The 21,174-nt window shown below is 38.3% G+C and overlaps 1 long non-coding RNA gene across 2 annotated transcripts in view; it reads right to left on the bottom strand.

Moving 5' to 3' along the window:
• Positions 1-21,174, bottom strand: part of LOC128906185 (uncharacterized) — a 36,675-nt gene that overhangs the window by 2,157 nt on the left and 13,344 nt on the right. Inside the window, exon 4 of one of the 2 annotated variants that reach the window (XR_008465090.1) lies at positions 3,850-4,004. This is a non-coding gene — a long non-coding RNA (uncharacterized LOC128906185). Of the gene's footprint in view, positions 1-247; positions 4,005-21,174 lie in introns of those variants that run through there. The other variant, XR_008465089.1, reaches the window with a different exon arrangement.

The raw sequence follows: 21,174 nt of genomic DNA, 5'->3' as shown, positions 1-21,174 counted from the left end.
CAAGGAGAGTAACTAAGGCCCTAAGTGATCTTCTGTTCATGTCCCTATAGGAAAGCACGGTTCTTCATGTTTCAAAATATGGATTTCAGACACTAAAGAAATGTGGGTTTGTGATACTCCTAGTAGGAACATACAAAGCAATTTAATTACTTTTTTCTGATCCAAAGTGCACTGAAAATTTCCATTGTTATCATTCTGTTAGGGGGCCTCATTAGTTTAAAATCAATATTAGACATGCAGTGGTTGAAATGGCAATTTTATTCAAGGTTTCTTCCATAGTAATAGGCTGTCATACATGTTCTGAGTGCCCATATGTCAGACTTCCATATACTGTCTCATTTTAAGCAAAGTATATATATATGTACACATTTTTCTTCTCATAACTCCCTGCAGTAACACTGAGGAGGAAAGCCTTACAGCTGAAACTATTTCTAAGTTCCACAGTTTTGCTAGTGGGTAAGGAATCCACTTCGCTTAAGAGAAGGCATCATTTGCTCGTTCACACAGGGACCTGGTAGGGAACAGACTCCTTTGTAATGGGAAGAGAGAGGGAAACCCAGAAAGAAAAGAAAATCCTTGTGTTTGGTTCTATTTTCTGCCCATGTTAAATGACCCGTGTAATGAGTAAAGAATTGTTTAGATTGAGTAGTAGACAAGCTGGTTAGGTCAATAACTACCCTACTGCTAGCTGCAGCCTGAATTAGCCATGAAAAAAATCAGTGCTGTCATTTCACAACTTTTTTAAACCAACACAGCTACACAAATACTTCCTAGAACAGGTAGATCCCTTTGCTACATGATGAGTAACATCAAGACCTTAAAGATGCAGAGAGGCCCAGTGTTTTTTTAAGAGCCCAAATGCCTCCTGGGTTGGCCAATGGAACACTAATGGCTAGTGTACAGTAGTACTTCAAAATGATTTTATTAAAAAAAATAATAATTGAGGCTTCTCAAGATGTACTTCTGACTAACCACTTTTACATGAATGTATTTTATTTTCCTGCCTCTTCTAGTTACTGCCCTGATTTGCTGTGAGTTTTTAAATTACCTTGAAAATTCCACAGGGCTACAACTGGGTTTGCATCACATGGAACCCAGAAGTGATACACCTAGAACTGGAAAAGAGCATTTTCACAAAGAGTGTAAAAAAATGGAAAAAAATGTGAGAAATGTGACTACTCAAATTTTTTAAACTATGATAGAGAATGGATGGGTGTCCTGAATTTTGATTGAAGTCACAGTCCACTAACCCCTGTGTTTTGAAGGATGGGTTGTAAGCAGGCATCAAGGGACACAGTGACACTACTCTTAACTCAGTGGGAATGACGTCTCGTTAGGGAAGACGCCCGGGTGATCTCAGTGTGCAAGAGATAACCTGGAGAAGAGAAGGCTTTGCTACACCACACTGCCTCTCTTCACAATCTTCTGGTTCAGGTCATCTCTCACAGAGTGACATTTCTTAACAAATCTTACCTCTTTTTCTTACTATTTTTACAGGCTACATGGACAATTAGTAAATGTTTCCATGGCAATTCATTGACAGTTTCTCATAAATGAAGATAGATTTTAGCATTCGTAGACAAAGACTTCTTTCTTCCTTTCTGTTTTTAAAGTATTTTTAAGGCTAACCAAGTAGGATCATGTAGGAGTATGTTCTGTTACAGTAACAATACCACTGTGAGGATATTTGGGGAGGTCCAAGTTAAAAGTAGCCTATTAATATCTTAAACATCCATGTTAAAAACACGTTCAGATGAGATCAGTGTGTATGCAAATCACTGGGGTTTCTGCTGTGGAGAGGGAAATGTCTTATGTTCTTCTTTCCTCAACCAAAGCTGCAATCAGAATAAAGCCAAGGAAGGGCTTTATTCTGCCCTTGTAGAGCACCCGCTTGTCACTGTACCCCGATGCTTGCTGGGACTGAATAAAACTTATGACAAGGTAACCTAATAAGGGGGCAAAACTGCAACAGCAAATTGTCTTAGGGTCAGGGAGACTGTGAAACTACAAATGTAATTGGCTTAGTTGTTCCAGAAAAACATTAACTGTTCATATTTTGGGATAGGAAGGCTGACACCGGACTAACAAGAAAAACTAGCACCTCACAGGCAGTATCTTCTTGTCTGAGCCAAGATCAGAGCTGTACTGGGAAAGATGTCTGGGATACAAAAGAAAAACCAACACCAGACCTCCAAAATAGGGTTAAATTTTGGAGCTTCAAAGAGGATTAACAGTGTGAACGTTGGCACAGTTGTGGATGCATTCAACTAGTTTAAGAGCCATGGGTCAGTCATTTCATTTATTTCATTTCAGACAGCGAACATGCAGTGAGACACTGCGCAGATACACTTAGTTCTCACTTTTGAAGTGCACTTGGACTTGGACAGTCCACAGGAAATGTCCTGAAAGTGAGAACTGCAGAAACAAACAAACAAACAAAGGAAAAGCACGTCAAGTTGTTTAACAGGGGTCAGAAAGAAAAAGCCTGCTCATCCCTCTTCCACAGGAAAGCCACTTGATAAGAGCATCCCTTTGTGAAGAGGAGAAAAGGAGGAACTGCTGACACTTATTGCAGAGTGAAATTCTGGCTCCTAATCTATGGCTATGCCCCCAGTAGTATTTTCCCCTGTGAGCGACTGAATGGAGCAAATAGCAGGGTGGAAGGAGGGGGGCAGGTGTAAGTCATCCCAAACTCAGAATTTAAACTGAAGTTTCAATCCTATTCATAAATTATTTGACTGTTTATGTCTAAAAGTATAAGGCTAGTTTACCAACTTACCTTTCTAACCATCTCATTAACTTAGCTTTCTTTTTTCATTTCTTATATATAAAATGCAACTTTTTGCAACTACCTTATAATATAAATAGCCCTCTTTGACCCTCTTGCCAATATTCAATATACAATCTGAAGGAAAGCATAAATTCTTTCTGAACTAATAGTGTGGTATGTTTTCCAGATCTACCACATTTTTTAAAATTCAGCAGGCTCTGCAAACATCCACAAGAGTTACTCTGCCCCCCGTGTCATGGGTGTGCTATACTTTTATATCAGATCCGTTCATGCTGGCTCCACAGGCACCAGTGTTCGCTGCTCAGGGAAGCTGAAGCACAGCAGTATAAGGTACCTCACAAGCAGCTACGTGACAGAGACCGGTGTTCCTAAAAACACTACTTTTGTTTATTCTTAAAAGTAACTTAAACACAGATGAACCATGCCACGCTTTTTAAAAATAGGATATTTTTTTTTCTCCTCTGTTACAGAATGACTTTTTATTAAGGTTGCAAAGCTGGTGAAACCACTTCTTATAGGAACTGTGGCAGTGCATAGACTTCTGTGTAATCAGGAGCGCCCACCTGAAGCCTTACAACAAAAACTTAAAGAGTCTTAGATTCGGTTGCACAGGCTGTTTGGGTTCCCAGACCAGTTTGTTTCCTTGCTCAGAGCTGACTCTTAGAACTAAGTGCTTATATACATGTGTATATATTTAGATTCCTTTAAAAAGGCATGTAAAACTCCCTAAAATAAACTAAATATATATATACACATATATATTTGTATTTTTCATGAAAAGCAAATATGTTCCATCTTCCTCCCAAAGCAGTTTACATAGTTCACAGGTGGACTTCTATATTGAGAGGGCGTTACTACTTCAACCTTCTAGAAATAGAAATGAATGGATGTTCTAGGAAAATTCCTGTGGAGCAGAATGTTAGGCCTCTGCGAGCACGTTGAAATGAAACTGCGTATCTACCACCCAGCTTCCTCCCATGCGTGTACTGGAAAATTTCCCTTGAAAGTTGGGTCTGCAAAACTGCGTCACCGCTAGCCCAGCTTACAGTAGGAGGTACCTGTGGTTCTCTTCGGGTGATGTCAAATGGCAGCACAGTCACGGGCAGTGGCATGAGATCGAGCACCAGGGGACTGAAGTAGTATTACTAGGACTGCCATCGTCTTCCTCTGTGTCCTTACACAGGCTTTTAATTCCCTTTTTTTCTTGTTTTCCCTGAGAAAGAAAGGGAAACTGTTTAAAAGCAACACACAAAACCCAATAAATACAACCGATTTAATGAATTGAGGTGCAACTTCAGCGTGGTGCTGAAATCTAATACGCAGACGAGTCCGTGGATTTAAAGAGCAACGGAATGCGCTGCATTACCTGCACAGCAAGGACCACTGAAACAATTTGAATTTTCTGAAGTTCAAATCTGGTTATAACAAGCTCATGGTGGTGGGGAACTGAGGTAAATTCAGTTCTGGTATCTAGTATCTCACTACACAGTGATTTAACAAAGCCTTGTAAACAGTCTTATAACCACTTTAAAACAAAATACACATGAATAGTCGTAGAACATCTGAACAGGGGGGAAACCCAAGAAATTACATAATAATTTCAACATGCAATTCTCAAATTAGATCTGCATGATGTGCTACTGTGTTTTTTTCACAGCAATAAACAAAGGTTAGTACTGACAGCTGAGGCTTTTCCTCAGTACTCAAAATAGTATTACAATACACTGTTGCTGCGTTTCCAAATGATTGAGGGTATTACCGATAAGGCTGCTATAGAGAAAAGAGAAAAAGACTGAAGGAATAATATTATTTCTACACTACGCCATTCTGGAGGCAGCTTTTATAGTTGGGACCAAGGATACAAACAACTAGGTAGTTTCCACCATCCAATTCCTTCAAGTGATGTTTATTCTACATAAATAATACTTCAGTGTGTGTGTGTGTTTTCTTCTCAAGTGTGGGCTAAACAGAGGCGTCGTGAAAAAAATAGCTACCACATTGACTGCAACAGGCTTGAATTTCACCCAAGTGATCTGAGCTGTGTGAGGCTCTGTTTGTGAAAGCACTGCCGAAATGCCATTTTCCCCCCTTAATGTTACAAGCAGAAATGTAGATAGCGGGTTAAATTTCAGCCCCCCTGAAGTTAGCAGCGAGCCTCCTGCTAACTTCACTTACATGTACGAAACACAAACATATGGCTGAATTAGGAACAGAGGAAAATAAGGAGGAAGAGAGGAAATGCTGTCACTGGCTGAAAGCAGGGTGGGTGGACAGTACCCAGCCTTGTCCATGCAGGTTTCCACTGTCATTTGTAATGCAATGGCATTATCCGCACACCTGCCCGTAGCTTTGACGGCTACGAGAAGAGCAGCCTCTTTTTCTTCTGCAGGCTTGTAAAACACGTCTTGCACATAAATATGCTACATGTCTGGTTAGAGAACTGGATGGATAGTTTTTCAATATTGCTATTTTTAGACTATATAAGATATAGGGCTGCTGGGGAGGTTTGTTATTTTAAACAAATTGTAGATTACTTCTTTCTCTTACATGCATAAAGCTGTGTCATGAGTGAAAAATAAATGCATGGTTGAGAGATCTCTTGAACTCCTGCATGGTGGTTAATTTTTCAACACTTCTTTTAATGGCTTTGAGAGTGTAATACAGCAGAATTCACTAACAGTCAGCTCTCACCGTCAGTTCTTCGTCACACTGTTGGAGAAAATCCCATCTGTCTTCCAATGTTTTAATTTTTAGCTATGTTTTTTCCCCATCTCTCTCTGTTCAGCTTTTGAATGAATTGCAAATTTGGGATCTGATTTTTGAAGCAGTCTACAAAAGCATTGCTTTTTTAACCATGTTTGCATAACTCTCCATCTGACTAACCTGCTAAGTTCCTTGTCCCAACAGACATACAGAAATGACCCATTTTCAGTGGTGTGCTGACTGTATACTTAAAGACTGCATAAGTTTGCCTGACAGGCCACAAACAATCCCTGAACTGCCTCTTGATAACCCTTGATTTTTTTATTGTGCTGGAATGAAGCTTTTTTTCTCCTCCCCCAGAGCAACGGAAAGAAAAAAAAATATAATTGAAATAGATTGGAAGGCTTGATGTCTTAGGATTTAAAATCCAAAACCAGCTCAGTTACATTTGGCGAATCATTCTTGGTTTATGATGGGCTATGGAAGACAATAAAGTTCTCATACGGTTCCCAGTGGCCGGCTATTCATATCCCAGACCCACCAGTGTATCTGAATTGCTAGCATGCTTTTTGGCAATCAGAGAAGAAAGACTGCAGGCTGAATGGGTGCCAAGATGGATGTGTAATGTGGGCCAATTCTCCAGGAAAAGTCAGATCCAACCTTGCTGAGTGGACCAGATATTCAATAGCACAGTTTGAGGAGCAGCAAGGGGGTAAGGGAGAGACGCCTGTGCCTTAGGCACAGCCTCCTGTTGCTTTCGGAGGCAGAGCAGCTTCCCATAGGATCCTGCAGAAGTTTGGCCACTATTGCTGCAGCTTTGGTCCATATGTGTTCATATTGATTTGGTCCCATGAGGGGGGCGTTTGGGTTTATTTTTTACTCCTGTTAGCTCTTCATAGCTAAGCAGACCAGAGGAAGTGAAATGGATTCTGTTATTTCTCTTGTACAATGTCAGGATCCATTGTGTGTATGCAGAGCTGCTGAAGACAATCTGATTGCCAAGTATTTCTGGTGGCAGAATTGGCCTGCTGGTGACAATACAGTGGAAAAAACAAGAGAAAGAGTCCAAAATGACATTCAGCTTCTAAGCAAGTTGATAGAGCCAAGTATTGGCAAGTTAAAACATTAGGACTGAGAAAGGAGATAGATTTCCTTTCCACTTGTAAATTTGATATGTTTTGTCTGGAACAAATCAGAACAATATAAAAATATAACTTGGTTATGAAATTTTTCTAGCATCATTTTTTAGAAAATAGATTTGTAATTTAAGGTACTATGTAATGCCTGGGACAGGCTCCATCTGAAGCACCAGGAGCTTCTCCTGGTTTTTATGGGAAAGAGTTGAGGATGCTGATTACACCTACTTCACCACCACCAAAAGCTCAGGAGTACAAACTCATATTGATCTGGTTACCTTTTGAAGCTTTATTTCTTAATCTCATTATGCAGGCTTGTGAGAACATGGTGGGAGAAGAGCTAGGTGGGGAGGAAGCTTTTAGCTGTGTAGTAAATACAAATAAGAAGATAACCTTAAGCCTCTCAATGGGTCATGCTGAGTGGGAGGGAAACTGCACCATCCCTCACTAACAGAGCAGTCTGTGGTTGTGCTTCTGAATGGAAGTTTTGTGTCCAAAGGAAAACTGACTTTGAGAGCAACTAGCCAGACCCAAACAAATTATTTTAGTAAACTGAGTTTTTTTGTCCTTTGTATTCTGAGGGAAATGCATCCACAGTGACTGTTTTTCATAAACCTGTTTCTCAATTAAAAAAAAGTGTGATCCCACAAATGTTATGATTTCATCATCTTCCCTGCTAGAATACTCTTCCGGACACTGGATCCTTCAGTCTGCCAGCAGCTCAGTGAGTTGGACAAACTACTGGACAATGACCCAAAGGAGAAATTTAACTGAGTTAATAAAGACAGTGACTGAGAAGATCTGGCAATAATTTATCTGGCAAGAATGAATTAATGGAAATACAAGCTACATCGTCAAGGTCTCCTGACACTATTTTTCCAATAAGAAGATACCAGAATTATATCAGATGGAAGACAAACAAAATACAAGTTAAAACTTCAGAACTTTAAATTTCTTCGAAATGAATTATTTCCTTCACTGATTATGTCTCTTGGGTTTAATGAATGTAACAATGAAGGAGGAGGGTCCCTCTTGTTAATGGATCTTAAAACATAACACCCTCAGAAGCAGACAATGTAACAGTAGTTATTACAATAGCGAGCATCAGAGAACATCTGTAGTATGTAGAAAATTTACTAGTCAGAGTAAGCTCAATAGAAAAACCATAAAACCAAAATCCAAGTCACTTTCTGTTGTGTAATGGGAATATAATTAAAGAGGTGAAATCCCATAGATGTGCTATACGTCCTTCTTCAAATCTGTTGCACTTCCAATACTGGACGTCTAGGAAAAAATACTTAAGTTACCTGTTAAATGTGTGAGGGGTGCTTTTTATTGTTTCACTTCTTCCTTTGTGCGGGTTTGTGAGGTTTCTTTCTTTTGCTTTAAAAGATTTGGAATGTTTGGGGTCGGGTCGGGATTTTTTCTACAGGAACAGACTGATGGCTCTACACCATGGCCATACCTGCACTGATTTCAGCAGCGGGCGGCTAAAGCTGGGTGCGCTTCCCGACCCAGCTCCACAGTGCAGCTTGCCACCTGTGGGACGCTGGTAGCCAGGGCTACTAAATTCTGTTCCTGCTTGTAGGAGACAACATAGGAAAGAGATGAAAGATTCCCTGGTAGCTTGATGTCATCACTACAGCAGTGACACAGTGCCATCGCATCAAGACTGTGGGTAGTTATCTGCTTATCCTCGGAACACAGTGCTCTGCAGTCTATAGAGGTAGAGTATGGACATACAGCTTCCAGCAGAGATAGGCTTAAAAGCCTCATTGTCTCCAGAGAGATATTTCTAAAATAAGGTGCCGCTTCAACTCAGCAAAAGTATCAGAATATGGACTTTTGCCACTTCCCTCAATAATCCAGGGCAGGTTTGGCCAGCCTATTCTATATGGCATATACTGTAAGAAATGAGATCTCTCACATGCTTAAATTACAATGTGGCTGTTGAATTAGACACTAGATACCACCAAAGGGCTGAACACTTTCAGTACTCCCCAATTATTTGCAGGAGCAGGCCTCGAAATTGGATTACAGTTAGGCTGTGTTCCCATTTCCATCTGAAGCTTTGCTGTACAAGGGATTCTTGCAATGGGCTTTATCTCCTAAAAAATAGTACAAATAGGATTTGTCTCTGTCTTCTTCAGAGCTAGTACTGAATTTGCAAATGAAGAGAAATCCAATGGTAATTACTGAGAATTTTTTAAATTTGGTTACACTGTTTATATTTGCCCAGTAAAATATTTCTTTATGTTTTACACATAAAAGGAAAAGCCATGAATGAATTCAACAATCAAAGGAACTGCAGGAAAATATTCCAATACATGCTTTTTTCCTTTGTAAATTTTACAAAACGAATCCGTCTTAAGCTTCACTGTATCAAATGCTTTAAAATCTTTTTTTACATTGTTTTATCCTTCCTGCTTCTGAAGCAAGAAATCTTTGTGACACTCTGCAGTGAGTCTGTGTCTAGGGACACAAAGAATGACTTGGAAATCATGCAAAAATGGACCTCCTTCCGCAAGAGATGGGTCAGTATTAATTATAAATTGTGATTGTCATATAATGGCTTAGCATGGGCTATGGTGGTTATTATCTGTGTCATGCTACATTTCTGTTATTCCTACAGTCTGCGTACAGGATACATTGCAAAAATCATGTGCCCAAATTCATTAAACAGTAAACTTTTATTCTGATATATTATCTTTCTGCATTATACATTTACAGCTATGTATATTTAAATCCTAACAACATCTGATTCCCCAGAAGCATGATTCATTTGACAGATCTAATAACTACGAAGTGTAAGATTTCACCAGACCTTGTAATTTTGTTTGTGGGACTTGGCAGGGAAGTTTCATGCAGTGAATTTGGAATGTATCAGTTATTCCACTTTAATACTTAAGTCCTAATATGACGGAGGAGAAATAAAAAGTTGTAAGGAAGAAGTGCAAATCAAGGCATTGACCAAGCAAAACCATGGTGGGTTTGTCAGAGAGACCGAGGGGATTATAGCGTTCTTGGTACTGCCACACACAATAATCCATCTTGGATTGCTCACAGAGGGACCAGCCTTTGCAGCCTCCCCATCTGCTGGATTGCTGCAGCCTTAACCAAATTGTCAAAGGTAGCAGCTTGGGACTCTTCGCACCCATCCTACTGCCCTAAGGGACAACCCATGGGCACTGAGGTATTCACATGAGGGGCTGAGGAATATCGCTTATTGCTTTTCCCTAATAGAAAAGCAAAAGATGTCAGGGGTTTGTTTGATTGGGGGGTTTTCACCCCCTTTATTAAAAAGAGCCAGTTGATCCTATACTAACATCCCTATTCATGGGAGCTTTGCCTAAATAAAGTTTAAATATTGGAAAATTCTTCAGTCTTACAGAAGGACAGAAAAACACATACTTTGCTAAGGAAAAAAAAGTAAAACAAACTTTTCTCAGTATCATGATGAGCTCATCTCTGTCCAAGGGGAATTAAAAGTTATTCTGTTGATTTAAACAGAAGCAGGATGAGTTTCTTTTAATCAGGGCCTGATTCATAGCCTAGGAAAAAAACAACTAGATAATCTTACGGATATTTTAAGATTTCTGCTGATCTATGTACCTATGCATACAGGGAGATGTCTCACTGTAGAAGGAACTGCATTACCTAAATTAAAAACAGATGGGTCATTTATAAATGCAAAAGTAAATATAAGGCAATCAAATTATTACATAAGCAAATCCTGCAAGGAATACTGGAGCACCAAAAAACATATTCAAACAACTTGACTTGGCAACAGCATGAGAATTTAAAGAAACTGAAGAAAGGAGATAGATAGATGCAATTCTCACACAGCACTATGCCTGAACCCCAGAATTCAGGTTCTCCAGTCACCCAAATCAGAGGTGGCACTCAGGGGCACAGCAGCACCTTTCCTTTTGGTGAACCCTCATTCTGTTTCCACAGAAACCTGGGCACTGTGGTCAGGGATCATGTGGCTGCACGTTGGCAACGCTTTTGCTGAAAATAGGTCATGGATTCATATACCCAGCCCCAGGAGACCAAAAACTTTCCACCAGTACGCACATAGTCAAAGAGGAGCAGATCCTAAAATTCTTTTTTGGGTCAAAAGTGGCTTCACTGTGAATAGTCCTCCGTGGATGTCAATGACTGATCCAGCTATCCACACAATGGGAAAAGTAAAATGCCATTCTAGCAATAGAAACAGACAAGTTTGGACTTGGTTGCACTTGATGATTTTAAGAGTCTTTTCCAACCTAAATGATTCTGTCATGCTATGATTCTATTCTAAGTGGTTTTCCCAATAACATAGTCTTAGATTGCTTTGTAAAAACCGGCATTGGCATGAAGTTTTTGAGATATTTGATTTAAAATGTTCCTATGGAGGCAAACACAAGGTTTCCGAACCTTTGAAAAATACCAGGTTGATCCAAGGATTATAAACACATAGACACATTAATTAGTAGATGTTTCAATCACATAGGTAGTAACCTATCATTTCAATATTACGAACTCTTCTTGCAAAGCTGAGTAATATGATATTTAAAATGCTTACTACATAAGTAGTCAAGGGGTTTACTATTTTTATTTAATTATGGGTAATATCTAGTCCCCATTGGAGTTCATAGAAGTTACTCCATGGAACCATCTTAAATGATGTGTTCAACAGCATGTACAGCTATGTGTTTAATGCTGAGGATGAAGAGTAGCTGCTGAGAAATTTTGAAAGCTGGCAGTGGTTCAGTGCTCCACAAAGCCTGGCCTCTTCTGCTCAGCAAGGGAGGGAGTTCTCTCTGGGCTATTTCTTCACATGTGATGTGGTGGAAAGAACCGCCCTTTTTGAGTCTACCTCAGACTCCTTCCAGTATAATTCTCCTTCAAGTGTACGAAACAACCTAAATGATTCTAAATGATTCTATGAAACAAAGCCTCTTTTTATTCCAACTGGCCAAATTGTTCACTGCAACCAAGGAAAATTATGAAATTCTGAATTATAATGAGAAAACTTGAGAAAGGACTAAGTGAGGTGTAATGGTATTAGAAGGATCTTCTCAAGAATTGGCATAATGTGGATATATTTTACAGGCTGGAATGGGGACTGTTACAATCCAGTAGGTTTAGTGTAGGAGGACAGTGTCATTATGGATTGTTTAAATCAACAACTTCAGAAGTTGTTATAGCCTTAGTCATTCTGAAAAGGACACTTATTTTTCATTGTTGAAGGTTCAATCCTATCAGGTGCCAAGAATTTCCTATTTAATGCACCCAGCAATATTGTTTCTGGCTCCCATCTTCATAAATTTTAATTTAAAAATGGGAAAAGGAATAAATGTAGCTTGCAGTAATACACTGTTCAAATATATGAAATTCCACTAGAAGAGCAGTAAAGAAAGCAATCTTTCTATACCCCTTCACAATCCTTCAGAAATACCATGCATTTATTCAATTATGGCATATCACATAACAAAACCTGGAGTTGTAACTACTGGGTGGTAAATCTTAATACATCTTTATTGGGCTACATTCACAGATGGTAAATTAAAAGCTCAATGCAGCAAATCTTACTCATACAAGTAATTCTTATTTTTGCATGCCTTCTCACCAATTTCAAACCCTTATTTATATAAATCTTTCCGTTGCCCTCAGTAGTACTAACTGTGAGAGTAAGATTTTCCAGCATCAGTCTTTAAATTATTTGTGGGTATTTTTCATGAACAGATGTCATAAATTCTACTGGGTAAATTAGCAGTAATAGATTGCTTAAAGGATATGTATTAAATGATTGCTCATTGGGACCAGAATTATTCCTTATTATTTTTCTTCTTTGGGGGGAGGGGTGGGGGGAGGGTAGGGGGAGGTAAAGCCTATGGACTACTCCATGTTCCTGTTCTAAAGAGCTTAAAATTTATGTGTAGGAGAAAAAAACCAGAACATATGTCTAGAATAAACAAGATTATATTTAGTTACCAGAGACAAGATAGAATAGACAAAGAAACAATAAGACTATCTCAATCAAGACAATAAATCCAATGAAAACGCTAGTACTGGGATTTATCTCACCTCACTTTAGCTGTACAAAAGTAATACATTTGGTCTTAGACCTAGGCTGTTGCCATAGCCCACAGAGAGAGACAGATACATGAAATGGGCCATTCATCCAACATATTTTAGGACATGATGAATCACCGCTTTCTGCATGTGATCGTGCCCATTGACTGCAGAAGGCACCTAGGTAACTAGTGTATGTTTAGTGCTTAAATGGCTTTTAGATGGCTAAATTAGGTAAGAGAACCCAACCCAGATGCCTTGCAAAAGTCAAGGCATATATAAGGGTGGAGATGAGTTTTAAGGAAGGATTTACGCACAATAAATTCAGTTAGATCATCAGCACAAGAAACAAGTCATTAAAAGTGTTTGTGAATGTTGTATCTTGGGTCAATAGATCAGAGATTAAATATATAAAGCATATTTTCACATGCTATCTGCTTCCCCATCTATTCTTGCTGTTTCAAACATACATTTTGCCTTTCGAAACTGTTTTCCTTCCCCTTGTTGCTGTGTACACGGGAAGAGAAACTGGGCTGTGTAATAAGACAGTCAAACAGGCGTGAAGGTGCTGCCAAATGCTTACAGCAGAAAGCTGAAAAACAATAATTTTCTTTTCAGGTACAGTTTTATAGATGACAATGCACAACAACAATAGGAGAATAACTTTCAAAAATATTTCTTGTGGAAGTGAAAATCAGATAGTGGAAAAATGGTGAAAGGTAGAAAATACCAGAACTATGCTAGATAAACATTATCTCTGACAGGCAACAATTTTCAGAAATGGCTGTTGATTTCACAGGTCTGCACACAGCTAACAAAATAATCACTGGATGTCTGTGAAATTTCTGATCAAAAATAATTCTTGCATGAGGTCTTCGAGTCCTTGTAATCGTAAGTTTTATGGAAGAAAAATCTAGATAAACACAGGAAAGGTACGTGAAACCTGTATTATATTTAGAAGAAGGGAAAATAATAGCCTAAGTTATATGTTGTTTTGTCAGCTGAGATTTATTTGTATTTCCATTACTTTGTTTAGTATTTCTGTAGTTTACTTGGTGCAGTTACAAAATCTCTAGAAAAGGTAATTCAAAAAAAGAAATTAAAGATTTTATGTAGTTTAAAGGAAATTGTCATTCATAACTATTGTTACAATTTGTATTATATAAACAATGATTTAATAATAAAATAATGTTTTATGAAAATATTATATAAATATTTCTCCCATTTACAACAACTGAAATCCATAATGCTATGATAATCAGCAAGGAGCCAGTCTTGGAGACTATGGACTCAGCAAGAGAGCAGATAAATCAAAGTAAAGAGGACTGCCAAACTTGTACGTGACATTGAAATGATCCTGGATACCCTTCAGGTCTTAAATCTATTTTTGTGTTTGCAGAAGCATCTTGATATTAGAATGGTTCCAATAAATCTCCCTCTCGATGTCAACCCGTTAATATTACTAAACAATAATAAACCTTATGTCAATCCATAAAATGCTACAGACACAAGCCTTGTAATTTTTTCCACTTTGACTTTTCCCCCAGTGCTGATAAAAACATCTATCACATGAGCACTAGAGCCTGGATCGCTGGTAACAAATTTTCAGACAAAAGTTGGCGAGGAAAAAAACTTTGGTAGTCGATGCATTCTTGATCTAGTGACGCACTCAATTTGTTTTCTAGACATGACTTCAAATTAGACATAACAACCGAATCTAATAGTCAGGGCATTTGTTTATTCTGTGAAAATGTATGGACTGTTATTACAGTCAAGTTTGCCTAAGTTAGTAGTGAAGTACTTAACCATTAAGTGCTGCTGCAGTTTCAGAACAGTGCTGGCACAGCTTAGAAAAATTTACTATAATGATCCTTGAAAACCAGCCCATTTTCTTGCAGTTTAACTCCAGTCCATGTACTTGTGGCAAGGATGAGGAATCTGGACTCCTTCTTCATACTAGCAGTGTCACAAAACTAATGAAGATCTCAGACTTAAGACAAAGGACGCCTTGGTCAGTTACGTATAATATCACCTACAAAAGAAAACGGGAACAAGGCAAAGTCTATCCTTTATCCCCACAGATCCATCAATCCAGGGAAAACATATTCTTTTTTTTTTTTGTTCAGATAAAAAATACTTGGAAAGAACTAATTTCATAAGCAGCACTCTGATTTTAGCTCTCCCTCTAGTAGCCTTGGACACAGCCACTTCAAGGGACATGCTGGAAAATGCCCCGGTCCAAGCCCAGCTCTGCTAATGGCTGTGATTTGGTGAACATCTGTCCTGCCAATTGGGGAGTTCAGCTGAGATACTCAAGGTGGCTTTACACAAACTAGATCAGATGTTAGATATAGTCTGGGATAATACAGAGCTAGTCAGCAGAGGCTAATTTCATGTGGCAGTGGCTCTCACTGTGTGGGACTGGACCCTTGTCAGCGAGGCCCCTGTCCTGCCTGCCTTGTTGTCACCCTCAACACAGCCTGTTCTTACCATGTCCTGACATCAGCAGCCTTCTCTGTCTCCATTTGCTCTTCAGCTAGCAGGCAAAAATCTTTTGCTGGGGTAGGTGGGAATCTACATAATGGTCACAAGGAGAGGAGCCTCAACTGCGACAGGAGAAGGTTGAGATGGCCCACTGCACGGGACAGGGCACAAGCTGTCTGCATGAGACAGGAGAAAGAAGCAGGACATAGGGAGAAAGAGGAAGAAAGCCTGGAGAGAGAGGAGAAAGGCAACATGGTTCCTCAAACACCACCAGAAGATGAGTGTAGATGAGTGGACACAGCAGAAGAGCAATTCCTTCCTACTCTTAGGGTCATCCACTTAGGGTAATCAGCACATGAGCTACAACCTATTGCCCGAATATTCATACTGAAAAATCCAGAGAAAAGACAACAGACAGGGTCCTGTGCACACTGGAACTTCCGTGTGTGTTTTCACTGTTTGTTGGCAAGCAGATAAATTCTGCAATGGCTTTTAAAAGTGCATGGTTTGGACTCCTGTTGTGTTTGTTAATAACTTGTTTTGATTGTGCTATATATTGTTATTTTTATACACATGATAAAGAGTGAAGAATAACAAAATTGTATGCAAAGTTGTTAACATTATCAAAATATTGTAATTACATAAAAGCAACAGGAAATAAAATGATACAGACACTGCAACAATACACATTATCGTTTCCTCCCCCTGATGATGACAATACATTTCCTCAAGATCGTCCTTCTGCATGACGCAAGGGTATGAGCATGGAAGACATGCCTTATTTCCTTTTGCTTATCTGGATTCAGCTTCGGAACTGAGTGATATATTTTCTAGGTGCTGCCCAGAAGTATGTTCACTGAGGCAGCAGTTCCCATCCGTGTCCCAAATCTCTCAGTTACAGTTAGCATTTCAGCAAGATTGCTAACCTCCTCTTTCTCCTCTTCCCTTTCATCCCGGACCTTTGGTAGGAAGTGTCTTACAGATGTCTACTACCAAAGCACTGGCAACTGATGGTTCAATGGCAGGTGGGCTAGCCATGAACCTGCTGTCTGGAAGAAAAGCTGCTCCTTTCTGGGTTTTACTCAGCTGTGGGTTCCTTGGTAACCCTGAAGAATGGGGATGAAATGCAACAGAACTCCATGAACTCCCCCTGTGTGACTTACAATTCAGGAAGAGTAGAAAAGTCTCTCAGTCTAGCTGATTGGCATCCAAGGTGCAGGTAAGCCCACAGAGATTTTCTTCTTGCCTATCTAGCCTCACTAGGAGATAGCCTCCATATCACGGAACCGATCTCTAGAGTTTTATACCCATGGCATGTTAGATATTTTTTTTAAAGGGACTTCTTGAGGTTCCTATAGAGACCTGCACACATAGATTGAGTGGCTCTTCAGGGGCAGACCCTTGTACCCTATGTGCTTGCCGCATCACCAAGTGTCAAAGTAATACCACAACTGTAGCAGCAGCCAATGCAATAATGCCAAAACTTGGGCTCCATTCACACTGTACAGTTTACGTTACCATCCAAGAAAAACAAAAGAAAATAATTTCCTTTTTAGGAGGTTCATGGCTTGCTAACTCATGCATAAGTAATTATAAAGCCATATTTATTGCAATTCATGAGAAGAAATTAAATGCAAGTCTTAACATACGCCAAACATATTAGTTCCTGCCTACGTATAGATAATGAATAAAACTGAGTTAGCTTTATTCAGTTCCTTTTCAGCTGACTCCTAGAGGGTCCCTAAGCTATTTTCTATGCACTAAATCATCCTTGTCCTGAACAGGAATACAGGACTGAGTCATTTAGTCTAGTTCTCTGTTATCACAGGCAACTCCGTTTTGCAAACCCTCTTATGGCAAATCAATCTTCATTCTTCAAAACAGTTTGAAGTTTTTGCTCCTTGTCCTCCTAGGAAAAAAACTTCGTATATATGATAGCAAAGTTTTGATTTCCCTGCTGAAGCAAAGTTCTACTTTTTTTGTGCGTGGGCTTGTTGCCACAATATCTGATTGCTCTGGAATGCTGTGGGTTAGGTACAAGTGTTCAGAGAAAACATGAGGAAAAACCATATGTACTCATTAGTGAAAAAGATCATCATGACAGATTGCTCTCCATATGTGGAATTTCTGTATGGTAATCTTGCTATTTACATGACACATGAAAAATGTATCATTTTCTAATGAAAAAATTCATTTTATATAATATCTTATTAATCATAAAGACATGAAAAAGGTTATTTCATTTATATCCATTTCATTAGGAATGACCTGCCATAAATTTAACCTGTTATATTTATTGCTTTAGCATTAATGTATTTATTGATATCATTGTAAAACATAGACAGCACAATACTGGTTGGAACCAACAGAAATTAAACAGGCCAGAAAAATTAGCCTATAGTTGATGTCACAAAGCTCAGACAATTCTCTATACCTCAGAAGTTTACCTCCAGCAGTTTTCTGATCTACTGGATGTGAGAAAAGGGAAGTATTTATTAGTAAGTCAAAGAAGTCAATTAAATCTTGCAATGCAAATGCCAGAATTTACTTATACTTAATTAAGCCTTACTGAATAATTTTAATTAAATTAATTATTTTCAAAATATTAGTAATATTGAAATATTAGTCAACTAATTCCCTCAGTTTTCTTCCTTGATGTTTGAATATTTTTAGACATTAAATATTTATAAAGAAAAATGTCATTTATGAGAATAAAAAAATAAGAAGATAGAGAAGAAAAGTATGCAGTCTGGTAAGCAGATGACTCTTTCTTTATCTCAGCTTTTTTTTAGTCCTGTTTAAGTACTCATTTGTCCAGAAAAAACTGTTAAATGGAAATCTCTTAAAATAGGCATTTTCTTAATTTCTTAAAATGGAATCATATTCCTGTAATCTTTCCTTAGGCAGAACCTTAACCGGCTTGAAGACATACACAATCTGTTCCAAAACTCACGTAATCAGTGGAAACGTTTCCACTTACTTCAGTGAATTTTGGAAAAAGCAATATCACAAAAAGTAGTCATGTTTTTGGACAGTAAGTACATGACATTTTTGTAACTGTGTCTGAACTATTTTAAACTGCAGCACAGACTACTGCACGTGATATTCAGAGATATAAACTACCTTTTGGGGAGGAAACTATGCCTGAGATGATAGACTTAGAAAGCAAGATTTTTTTCAGATACTTTGGATGAAAACAGGCAAATAAACGGAGTTTTTGTTGCTTTGCAGAACTGCTATGTAGAACTGCTTATCTCATGGTAGTGATTTTTCTTCATGGGCATTGAAATACACCATAGTGACATGGAGAAATACATCTGTTTCCACATTGAAACTGTTAGTAATGATTAATCATGAACTATTTTGGGAAAAAAACACAGAATATAATGGGCATATTACAGTTTTTTTCCATAATGACAAAATCATAAATATAACTGGCCTATATATTTGATTATCAATGCATGTCTTTTAAAGATAAACCTAGCTGTCTCTAAATTGACAAGAATTTTGAGAAGTTTCATCCTTATTAATTTTCTTTTCTTTCTTTGTATTTAGATAAATACGTAAAAAAGCAAATGTACAAAAAAGGTGATTTCATTTAACTTTCATTAAAGTTCTTAGATGAACACCTGAAGAGAAATCAAGGATAATTTTACCCCATTACTTTCTCTAAAACAGTGTGCCTCCAATACAAGAATTTATTGTTCTGGATGAATGCATATATCTGCTGGAATAAATCATTTTCTGATATTACAGAATAAGATTTTATGATGCCATTAATTATGTACTTCAGCCAGAGGCGTTTTTGCATGAGTTGTAGAGAGGTCTGTGACAACAGTAAAGAACAGTATTTTTCATACGCAGATATTATTTTTAAGGAAGGTGTTACAATTCCAAATTTTATATGTAACACTCCAAAAGGACTTGACATGTACTTTTACTTTTAGCCTCCATTTTTATGGAAAACTCCCTGCCAAAAACAAGAGTTCACTGCATGAAACAAAGCCAAATGAACTGTCTGGTAATGGCTACATCCCATTTGTCACTATTCCATTGAGGTACCTTAACTGGTATTTACTGATTTAGAAACAGGGCTGGCTCTCAGGAAAAATATCTTTCTTGAGTACAGCTATGGTAACGACTATAGCAGCAGAAAACAGAAGTGATGTCATAGTTTACTTGCAGAAGTATTACAATACTTCAACAAATCTTGTGAATTTGAAGACTCAGGTCTTGATTTTAATTTTTTTTTTTAATTTCTCATCTGTTAATACTTTAAGGCTATGGAGAGCCTCTGTCTTTCATGCTTAGATACCTGACTTTACCAGGCAGCAGCCTGGCCCACATTGGCCTTGTGGAGCTATTGGTATCTTGCTGGATGCTATTGATATCTTACCATTTACTAGCAACAAAATACCAAGTAAACATATTCAAAAGGCTTTTTGATCTTATTAGTTATGAAATAATCTTGAAGTTCTTTATGCAGCTTCACTACAATTTATTGGGGCTCTATTTGACTAAGGACTGATCCTGCATTGATTGATCTGATGAAGAAATAAATAGGTTGGGTTGTCAGATAGAAATTCCTCTGTATTGCCATAAGAAATGCACTTATTTCAGGAGGGCAACACTGAAACCATCTTCAGAAAGGCTTTTTGGCACAGAAACCAGAGCAAACAATTAAGGAAAAAAAAAAAACAAAACAAAAAAAACACAAATGCAGAAATAAAATAACTCTCATGGAAGTTTAATTTTTTTCCATACACACCAACGAAAGAAAAAGAAGTAAGGGTCAGAGAGCCCATGAAGCCATCCAGAGTGTCCACTACTGCTACTATTTTAAGGAGGAAATGGATGCTGGGATGAGAGGTGACCAAAACAGTAGTTCTGCCTGGAAGGGTCACCATTACTAATCACTGCATTTCAGATTGCTCTGCAATGCAGGCAGGCTGTGTGATATTAGCCTGGGAAAGCAGGCAGGCAGGAAGGGTAGGAGTATTTCACACAAGTTGGCTGCTTTGGCGTGTCTTTTATCTTGGCCGTGATCAGCTCTTAAGTGCCTGATATGTATGCGTGGTTTCTTAAACATCCTATTTTGTAGCTAGTACTAATTCAGTCTCAGTAATGTTTTGTTTGGCTGTGATTCACTTTGAACAAAGCCTTTCAGGAAACCCCTCCAAGCAGCTGTTGTGTTCTAAGGCCTTCTGCTAACAGACTCAAAATCCGAGACAAAGTCCTTTTATTTAATTACTGAAAAATAATTATGAAAAGCCAGTATCTGACAAAGCTGGATATAATGTGGGCTTGAGATGAGAACACTACTCAATGTGTCTGATGATGTTCAACAGTAAAATTTTTACTGAGAAGTGAATTCCTTGGGTAATTCCAAAGCTATAAAATACACAGATTCCTTTCTGTCTGTCATCTTTTTTACTTGGTATCACTGAAGTCAGGGGAAAAACTTCCACTGACTTTACTTGGCTCTACACGTTACAACAAAGACCCATGCAATGTTTAGAGTTTCTCACATATTTCTGTGCATTCGGATGATCCAGGGCTCAAAGTTTCCATTCCGACTCTGAGTTATTGGGTTTTGTCTATTTAGTCCAGATCCCTAAGAGTACCGTGACTTTCTGAAGGAACCCATTATTTTAAAGATGTTTGTTGTCCACTAATAAATGCGTATACTAATCTAACCAAATGTACATACTGATGAATATGTGTCAGGACATAACACAGGAAGTACAGTGGGTGTCGCTTAGTGATAAGATGCAGTATAGACAATATTTCTCACACAGACCACCAGACAGAGGAAAGAGTCTGTGTAACTTTGTCAATCTTATATGAACTAGAGAAAACACATGGGTTTAGATTTGCATTAAGTACATTCACAAAAGATCCATTTTAAAAGCTTACAAGGTATGCATTACAAAAAGCAAGACGTTGGCATATAGGCATTCAAAATGTCCCTTGAACGCTAAAAAGGTCTTTTTCCAAGGA

Source organism: Rissa tridactyla, chromosome 2 (assembly GCF_028500815.1).
Source record: "Rissa tridactyla isolate bRisTri1 chromosome 2, bRisTri1.patW.cur.20221130, whole genome shotgun sequence".
Lineage (NCBI taxonomy): Eukaryota > Metazoa > Chordata > Aves > Charadriiformes > Laridae > Rissa > Rissa tridactyla.
The sequence above is the reverse complement of the archived record's forward strand: the minus strand, read 5'-3'. Positions and strand labels throughout refer to the sequence as shown.